General features: G+C 35.3%; 1 protein-coding gene across 6 annotated transcripts in view; it reads right to left on the reverse strand.

The window, feature by feature from the left end:
• LOC137000507 (rab effector Noc2-like) overlaps positions 1-3,311 on the reverse strand; it is a 103,618-nt gene extending 100,307 nt beyond the window's left edge. For 4 of the 6 annotated variants that reach the window (XM_067357300.1, XM_067357299.1, XM_067357298.1 and 1 more), the window contains exon 1: positions 2,864-3,297. The gene's annotated coding sequence lies outside the window, so the exon portion shown is untranslated. Of the gene's footprint in view, positions 1-2,817; positions 2,836-2,863 lie in introns of those variants that run through there. The other 2 variants (XM_067357306.1, XM_067357302.1) reach the window with 2 other exon arrangements.
• Positions 3,312-8,254: the final 4,943 nt, after the last annotated feature.

The raw sequence follows: 8,254 nt of genomic DNA on the forward strand, positions 1-8,254 counted from the left end.
TTTCATAATAAGTACTGAGTAATTAACGAAAAAAGATCGGCGAATCCGCGCGAGTAAAGCGCGCGCGGTGAGAAGGACGTCCCACTGCTACGCGATTACTAGGACACAAGGATCTAGCGTTACGCGCCGCTCGTATGTTGCCATTGTCATTTGTAGAGCGCTCCTCCCAACGCTTCATCGCGCGCCTAGTGATCGCATAGCAGTGGGATGTACTTCTCGCTGCGCGCGCTTTACTTGCACGGATTCACCAATCTTTTTTCGTTAATTACTTAGTACTTATTACAAAAATCAAAAAATGGTAAAGGACTTTTCTACTCGATTTGACCTCCTCTACCTGTATATGACCGGTGGGGCGATTATTGCCAGACACCCTGCATATATATGTATATATACAGCGTGTGTCAAAAGTTCCGAGACGGCTAAATAATTTGAAATATACGCATCACAGAGGAAAATGACCTCGACAAAAGTTGTAGGATTTTTCTCGGGCAATCCAATGGTGACCTTAGATTTGGTCTTGTCCGTGATCTTCAAGGTCATTTCAAGGTCAAATCAAATTTTTTAAATAGAAACCTTTATTTTTGATTCCAAAATTTAATAGCTGGTGTCAAGAGCTTTTCAAAACACTATAACGAAGTTATTTTTCATTAAGTATTTTTCGAGTTATGAGGCTTGAAAGCCTTTTTACAGCATTTTGACATAAAATACAAAATATCTTGTAAAACATTCAATTTTCGGAAATCTTACCTTAATACTTTTATGCACAAAATAATGAGACAAATCAATTGGTATAAAGAAAACACATAGTTGCTTTCAAGAAAAAATATGTAATTTGCAACATGCAACTGCATACTTTTTTTAAAAACCAATGTGTTTTTTTTATACTAATTGATTCGTCTCATTATTTTGTGCATAAAAATATTAAGGTAAGATTTCCGAAAATTGAATGTTTTACAACATATTTTGTATTTTATGTCAAAATGCTGTAACTTTCAAGCCTCATAACTCGAAAAGTACTTAATAAAAAATAACTTCATTATAATGTTTGAAAAGTTCTTGACCCAGCTATTAGATTTTGGAATAAAAAATAGAGGTTTCTATTTAAAAAATTTGATTTGACCATGAAATGACCTTGAAGGTCACGGGCAAGGCCAAATCTAAGGTCACCATCGGATTGCCCGAGAAAAATCCTACAACTTTTGTCGAGGTCATTTTCCTCTGTGATGCGTATTTTTCAAATTATCCAGCCGTCCCGGAACTTTTGACACACGCTGTATATATATACACATATATATATATATATATATATATATATATATATATACAGGGTGTCCCATTTAACTTGAGACAACTAAATATTTCGAAAAATAAGCATTGTACGAAAAAATGTCCCAAATAAACTTTTAATATTATCAAGGGGGACGTCTGCCTGTGTAAAAATTAACCCGCCCCTATTGCCTCTTGGGGGTGGGGTAGGTGGCAACTTTGAAATTTTTAATGGGAACCCCCATTTTTTATTGCAGATTCGGATTCCTTGAAAAAAAATACGCAAGTTTTGTCCGAGACATTTTTTCGAATCGTGATAGATGGCGCTGTAATCAGTGAAAATTAGTTTTTGCCATTTTCTCTCATTATCGGGATGCTTTATTTCGGTGAGTCCCCTTGCCTCTCACTATTTAATTACAATAAATGCTCGAAATGATGACTTTCCATTTCGATGCATTTATTAACTTGAGCTTGGAATGCTTGTACACATGTAGAAAGTGTATCTGGCGTTATTTGTGCGCAAGCATATCTAATACGTTCCACCATGTTTTCTCGAGTATTTGGTACTTCTGTATACACTTTTTCTTTAAGGTAACATAAAATTATTTCAACTTTCAAAATTATTTCAAAATTATTTCAACTTTCTCCTTTAAAGATAAATAATCCATTATTTATTTGCTGAAATAAAGAACGCGTCCGTAAAAAACAAGTAGCTAGCGTACGTATTACTGAAATTTACTTGACTTGAAATTTAAAGAATCCAGTTATTGAAGAATTGTTCTGACTTAATTTCTTTCATTTATTTTGTTTTTCCTTTTCAGTATTATCAGTATTTCAGAAATTTACTACATATGTAGATGCCTCATAATTTTAGTACGCTAGTTACTTGTTTTTTTACGGACGCGTTCTTTATTTCAGCAAATAAATAATGGATTGTTTATCTTTAGAGGAGAAAGTTGAAATAATTTTGAAATAATTTTGAAAGTTGAAATAATTTTATGTTACCTTAAAGAAAAAGTGTATACAGAAGTACCAAATACTCGAGAAAACATGGTGGAACGTATTAGATATGCTTGCGCACAAATAACGCCAGATACACTTTCTACATGTGTAAAAGCATTCCAAGCTCGAGTTAATAAATGCATCGAAATAGAAGGTCATTATTTCGAGCATTTATTGTAATTGAATAGTGAGAGGCGAGGGGATTCACCAAAATAAAGCACCCCGATGGTGAAAGAAAATGGCAAAAACTAATTTTCACTGATTACAGCGCCATCTATCACGATTCGAAAAAATGTCTCAGACAAAACTTACGTATTTTTTTCCAAGGAATCCGAATCTGCAATAAAAAATGGGGGTTCCCATTTAAAATTTTAAAGTTGTCACCCGCCCCACCCCCAAGGGGCGGTGGGGGCGGATTAATTTTTACACAGGCAGACGTCCTCCTTGATAATATTAAAAGTTTATTTGGGACATTTTTTCGTACAATGCTTATTTTTCAAAATATTTAGTTGTCTCAAGTTAAATGGGACACCCTGTATATGTACATACATATCCGATGCAGCAATCGCTCTGATTTTCTCTGATATATACATACATATCCGATGCAGCAATCTGATTTTCCGCCGGTAGAAAATCGCACAGGTGGTCGCACCACTTGTACTGGAGTGCGTATCGCTGCCGCCACAATCAGCTACCGGCTGGCAAGTGGGTGCACTTGGGTACTGTTACTGGGGTATTGCTGCTGATGTATAGCGATCGCCGCTATTCCTGGAACTGTGTCGTGTGCGCGATTTCACTCGGCATCAGACTCCATCGACGACAGTAGGCGGCAGCGGTGGTGGTGGCAACGGCGGCAATAGGAAAACAGAGAAGGGCTATAAAGTGGATGATTGGTTAGATGGAAGGGCGTGAGAGTTCCCCTCGAATGATCCGCAGGGATGTATCAAACTACCGAGAGCGGAACTAGAAAGAGAGAAAGAAAGAGCGAAAAAAGAGAGAGGAGAGACACAGAAAAGGAGGCGGTGGAAGAGGGTGGCCACGGGTGAAAGGCAAAAGAGCGCGAAACGTAGGGAGAAGAGAGAAGGCTAATAAAGAGAAGAATAGTCAGACGCAATAGGCGCGGGCGTAGATAAAAGCGGACGATGGCGTATGTTGCCTCATCGTCGTCGTTGTCGTCGTCGTGCGGCTCTCCGCAATAATTGGAGCTATCCCGCACGCGTTGAACTGACTTTTCAGCGTATTAGCCTCAGATAATCGTGCAAATTAAACGGCGCGTGGCGATCAAGAAGTAGGACATTCCGCAATGACATTATGTGACGGCAAGTTCTGTATAATGCGTTGTCGCGAGACTGAGTAGTATAATTTTGCAAAATAGATACATATTTCTTTCTCGGATACATTAAATGCGCATTTGCGAGAACTATGAGTTTAATTTATTATTGTATCAAGTTGCTACACATTCTCAGTTAATGTAACTTAACTCGCTGATATTTTCTATAAATAAAATAATTAATTACTTCGAGAATACGTAATCGGTTACATGATTGATCACTTTTAATTACGATAATCTTCACCGACATATTGATCGAGACTTTCTTATCGATTCTGGAAGTCTAGGAATCAGTGATGCAAGATCGAGCATCCTGCATCAAGCACCACATGAGGGGAAGAGCCCTCACGACTCCTACGACTCATACGCTATTGGAACGGCGAGCGCACACGGACACGTGACGTCAACGATGCTCGCTTGTGTGGTGCCGCCATGGTAGGGGCTCTTCCCTTCATGTGCTTGATGCAGGATGCTCGATCTTGCATCACTGCTAGGAATTGACATAAATGTGTTAAATGTCGGAATGAGAGATATAAAGCGAATTTTCCGTACCTATGTCACACGCAGCTAGTGTAAACTTTGCAATTATGTCCTGATTGTAACGACGGCACGCTTGCCGCTGTGCACGCTGGTCAAGGCAAACAGGTGTCCTTGTGCTATATCGTATTATTGACGTATCGTACTTCGCAGTCGCCGTGATAGTCTGGACCCGGTACGGAGGGTCGATGATCGGGAAGAGCTCGACTCTCGCTCTCTCATTCCTTCTTACGGGCTTGCAAGGGATTCTGGCTCACGTAATAAAAATTTTACATGTAGGCATGTGCCGATTTTGCCATGTACCCCCCCCCCCCTCCCTCCCGCCCCATATCTTCTTCATCAACCTACTACAGGAAAAAAAAGACATTTTTGCCGGAACCATATTTGTCCCAAGAAACAATATAAGAGATAATAGCTACGAGAAAATGTTTTTGTAAAAAAGAGAATATATCGAAAGTAAACTGACGAATTCGACAGAAAGATTAATTATTTAAGCTATTTTTATTGTTTCGGCGTTATAGATTCAGCATGGTGACGTAGATTGGGTAAAGCTTATCTATCTATTTTTTATTATAAAAAAAAATAGATACATGATAAAAGAGAATACAAATATCTATTTATTAATTTTCTGAACTCTAGCACTTTAGGATCAATACATTAGATCAGGGCTCGGAATTATTTTATCTTTTCGGCCGATTCTTATGGTATACGCCTCCTTTTCTTTCCTTACCACGCGCGCGGCAGCCGCTAGGGTCAGCGCTGCCGAGCGTTAGGAGCGGCGCTATCCGATAAATGTTAGGTTCTTCTCCCTTGATCATTAAAAGTTAAAAAAATTTATTAAAAATATTTTTTTTATTTTTAAATTTATTATGTGAAAATATTTCAATAGATTTCCACGTTACCCATGAGGTACTATTGCTATTGAGAAAAAAAATATTTTTAATAAATTTTTTTAACATTAATCGGATAGCGCCGTTCCTAACGCTCGGCGGCGCTGGTCCTAGCGACTGCTGCGCGCGCGGTAAAGAAAGGAAAGGAGGCGTATACCACGAGAATCGGCCGAAAAGATGAAGTAATTCCGAGCCCTGCGTTAGATATAACATCTTATTTTTCTACATTTTTACTTTTTTTTTTTTGATGATAAGAATATGATGAATATAATAAAAATATATTTCAATTATGTATGATGAGAAAAAGAAAATTCTGAAGATAATTTATTGTTCTGTGTAGACATATCTGTAATTGCAGTGATGAAAAAAGAAGACAATGAGATTTATATATTCGATAAAATAGAATAAATACGATATTTGAGACAATATCACTTGTTAGATTTAAAGCAATCGTCGCTTATTCATTTTCTGATGTTTTAAAATAGTCATCTGTATGCATTTAAAAATTGTTGTATGTTGTATTATGTGCTATAAAATTTCCGTATATATTTCCGAATAAATATTTGTGCAGAGCAGAGGCTAAAAAACTTAAAAATACGTAAATATTCATACATAGATGCAAAAAGCTGTCTAATGCTGTTAAAGATATGCATTAAACAATTATATAAGGCAGATAAAAATATATTCTATGCGAATGTTTTATATCTATAAGATACACATTGATTTGAAAACGATATTTATATATGATACTTTTTTTTATTGCAAAATTGTCACTTGATTCCTAACTGGATACTGAATTTCGAATCCTTCATCGAAATGTTGTCACCGGAGATTTTCGATTGTGGATGACGTCCGAGCCGTTATACTATTTGTAGTTTTATTAAAAAAGTTTTATTAAAACATTTACAATTAAAATATTTTACAAAAGAATTTATCATGTTTTATCTCACGTCTTTATGTCATGTTGCATTTTTACGTATGATATTTGTACGTTATCAACTACAGCATTATTTGATGATTATGTGAGATATAAGTATAAAAGATTTACCTTTCAACAATCCATCACTGTTTGGTATGCATTCAAATGATATAAATTGCATGCAAACGAAAGCATACGCCTGCCTCGCAACTCTATCAAGTATACAGTGTAAAGACCTTGGTATTGTAATCACAAATGTCGAACAAGTGACAAGTGAAATAACTAATAATATGTTAGTCATAATTTCTGAACCCTTTAACTTAATTGTGATGCAAATGAGGTACATATTGTACGATATATTTTTTACATGGAATCCTTGCAAACAATGTACCTAATTCGAAAAGAAACATAAAAAATAGTTTTGATCTAGTTGAAAAGTTGAACGGTGTTTTTTTAGAATCGGATCATTGCCTTGCTTCTTTAGATGTTGTTTCTCTTTTTACGAACATTCCTGTTGAAAAGGCAATAGAAAGCATAAAAAACAGATGGGAATGGATTAGAAGGTACAATTCCATACCAATAGAAGAATTTTTAATTGGTATCAATTTAGTTTTAAATTCAACGTATTTTAGTTTTAATAAAGTAATTTACAAGCAAATTTTTGGCACTCCAATGGGTTCTCCTCTCTCTCCAATAATAGCAGAATTTGTGTTACAAGATTTGGAAAATTCAGCAATCGAACGTCTACCTTACAAATTACCGTTTTATTTTAGGTATGTTGACGACATACTATTTACGGCTCCAGAAAATCATTTAGACGAAGTTTTGGAGACATTCAACTCAATGCATAGCAGATTACAATTCACATTGGAAAAAGGAATAAATAATCATATCAATTTCCTAAACGTTAAACTAATATCGGAAAACAATTTTATTAAATTTGATTTGTTCCACAAACCTACTTTTTCGGGCAGATATTTAAGTTTTTATTCGCATCATCCCATGGCACACAAAAAAGGTGTTATCATTGGCTTATTTGACAGAGTTGTAAAGTTAACACACCCACAATATTGGCACAAGAACATCGAGGAAATGATTTCCCTACTTTTAATTAACGGCTATCCATTGGAATTAATTTTTAATAGTATTAACGAAAGACTTAAAAAATTTAGCAATAATTGTTGTAATAAAAACAAAAATAGCAATGATAGAACGGGTTATTTTACGATACCATATATAAAAGAAACTTTTGATAAATTCACACGGAACATGAAAAAATACAATCATCATTTAGCCTTTTCGTGTAACAATAAACTTAATAGGTTTATAAAAACAGGGAAAGACATTATTGAATCCATGAGCCAATGTGATGTAGTATATAAGGTAACGTGTCATGATTGCGAGGCTAGTTATGTGGGACAAACAAAGAGAAAATTGAAAACTAGAATTAAAGAACACAAGTCGGATATAAATAAAAGAACGGGATCCCCTTCTGTCATTTCTTGTCATAGATTAGAAAAAAACCATGAAATGGATTGGGAGAATGTAGAAATATTAGACAAGGAAATGTCTTATAGCAAAAGGCTTATTTCCGAGATGTTGCACATAAAACGGCAAAAAACGAGTCTCAATAAGCAGAACGATACTGAGTTACTGCCAAACTTGTATTTGCCAGTTCTCAATTTGTTTACTGCTTAAAGATCACTCACTCTCCCACCACGAATCTCCTTCACATACGAGTTCTCTAATATATCCTCTATTATATTCAACTAGTTTGCCATGTCCACTCAAACGACACGGACCTCCAATATCATTTTTAGCAAACTGACTCGTTACACCGAATAGTTTTGGTTCTTAGTTTTTTTAAAATAAGAAAGTTTACACGAAAACACAACATGACGGTACTGCTATGCATTGAGGTAAGAATATTTTTAGTAATTTTAATAAATAACAAGTAATATAAAGATAAAAGTAGACATTGGTTCATGCTGGTTTTAGAATAATTGCAATCAACCACAATTCAAATCTTAAAAAGGACATCGTGTATGTTTAATGTAAAACATGATTTCCTTCCTGATGATCTTAAGATTGGTGTTATTAGAAGAGGCATGACTTTCAAGATGTGTTGTCCTTCTAAACAATTTTTAAATGTAACGAATATAAGAAGATTGTAATCCGAATTAGTTTTATAAGTAACGATTGTTTATTAATATGTTCCGAATTTTATAATAACTAACTACTGAAGATGACCACAACCAGATGGTCGAAACGTCTAGATTGACCTAAACATTTGTTATATTATATTAATAA

The sequence above is a fragment of the Linepithema humile genome, chromosome 6 (genome assembly GCF_040581485.1).
Source record: "Linepithema humile isolate Giens D197 chromosome 6, Lhum_UNIL_v1.0, whole genome shotgun sequence".
Taxonomy (NCBI): Eukaryota; Metazoa; Arthropoda; class Insecta; order Hymenoptera; family Formicidae; genus Linepithema; species Linepithema humile.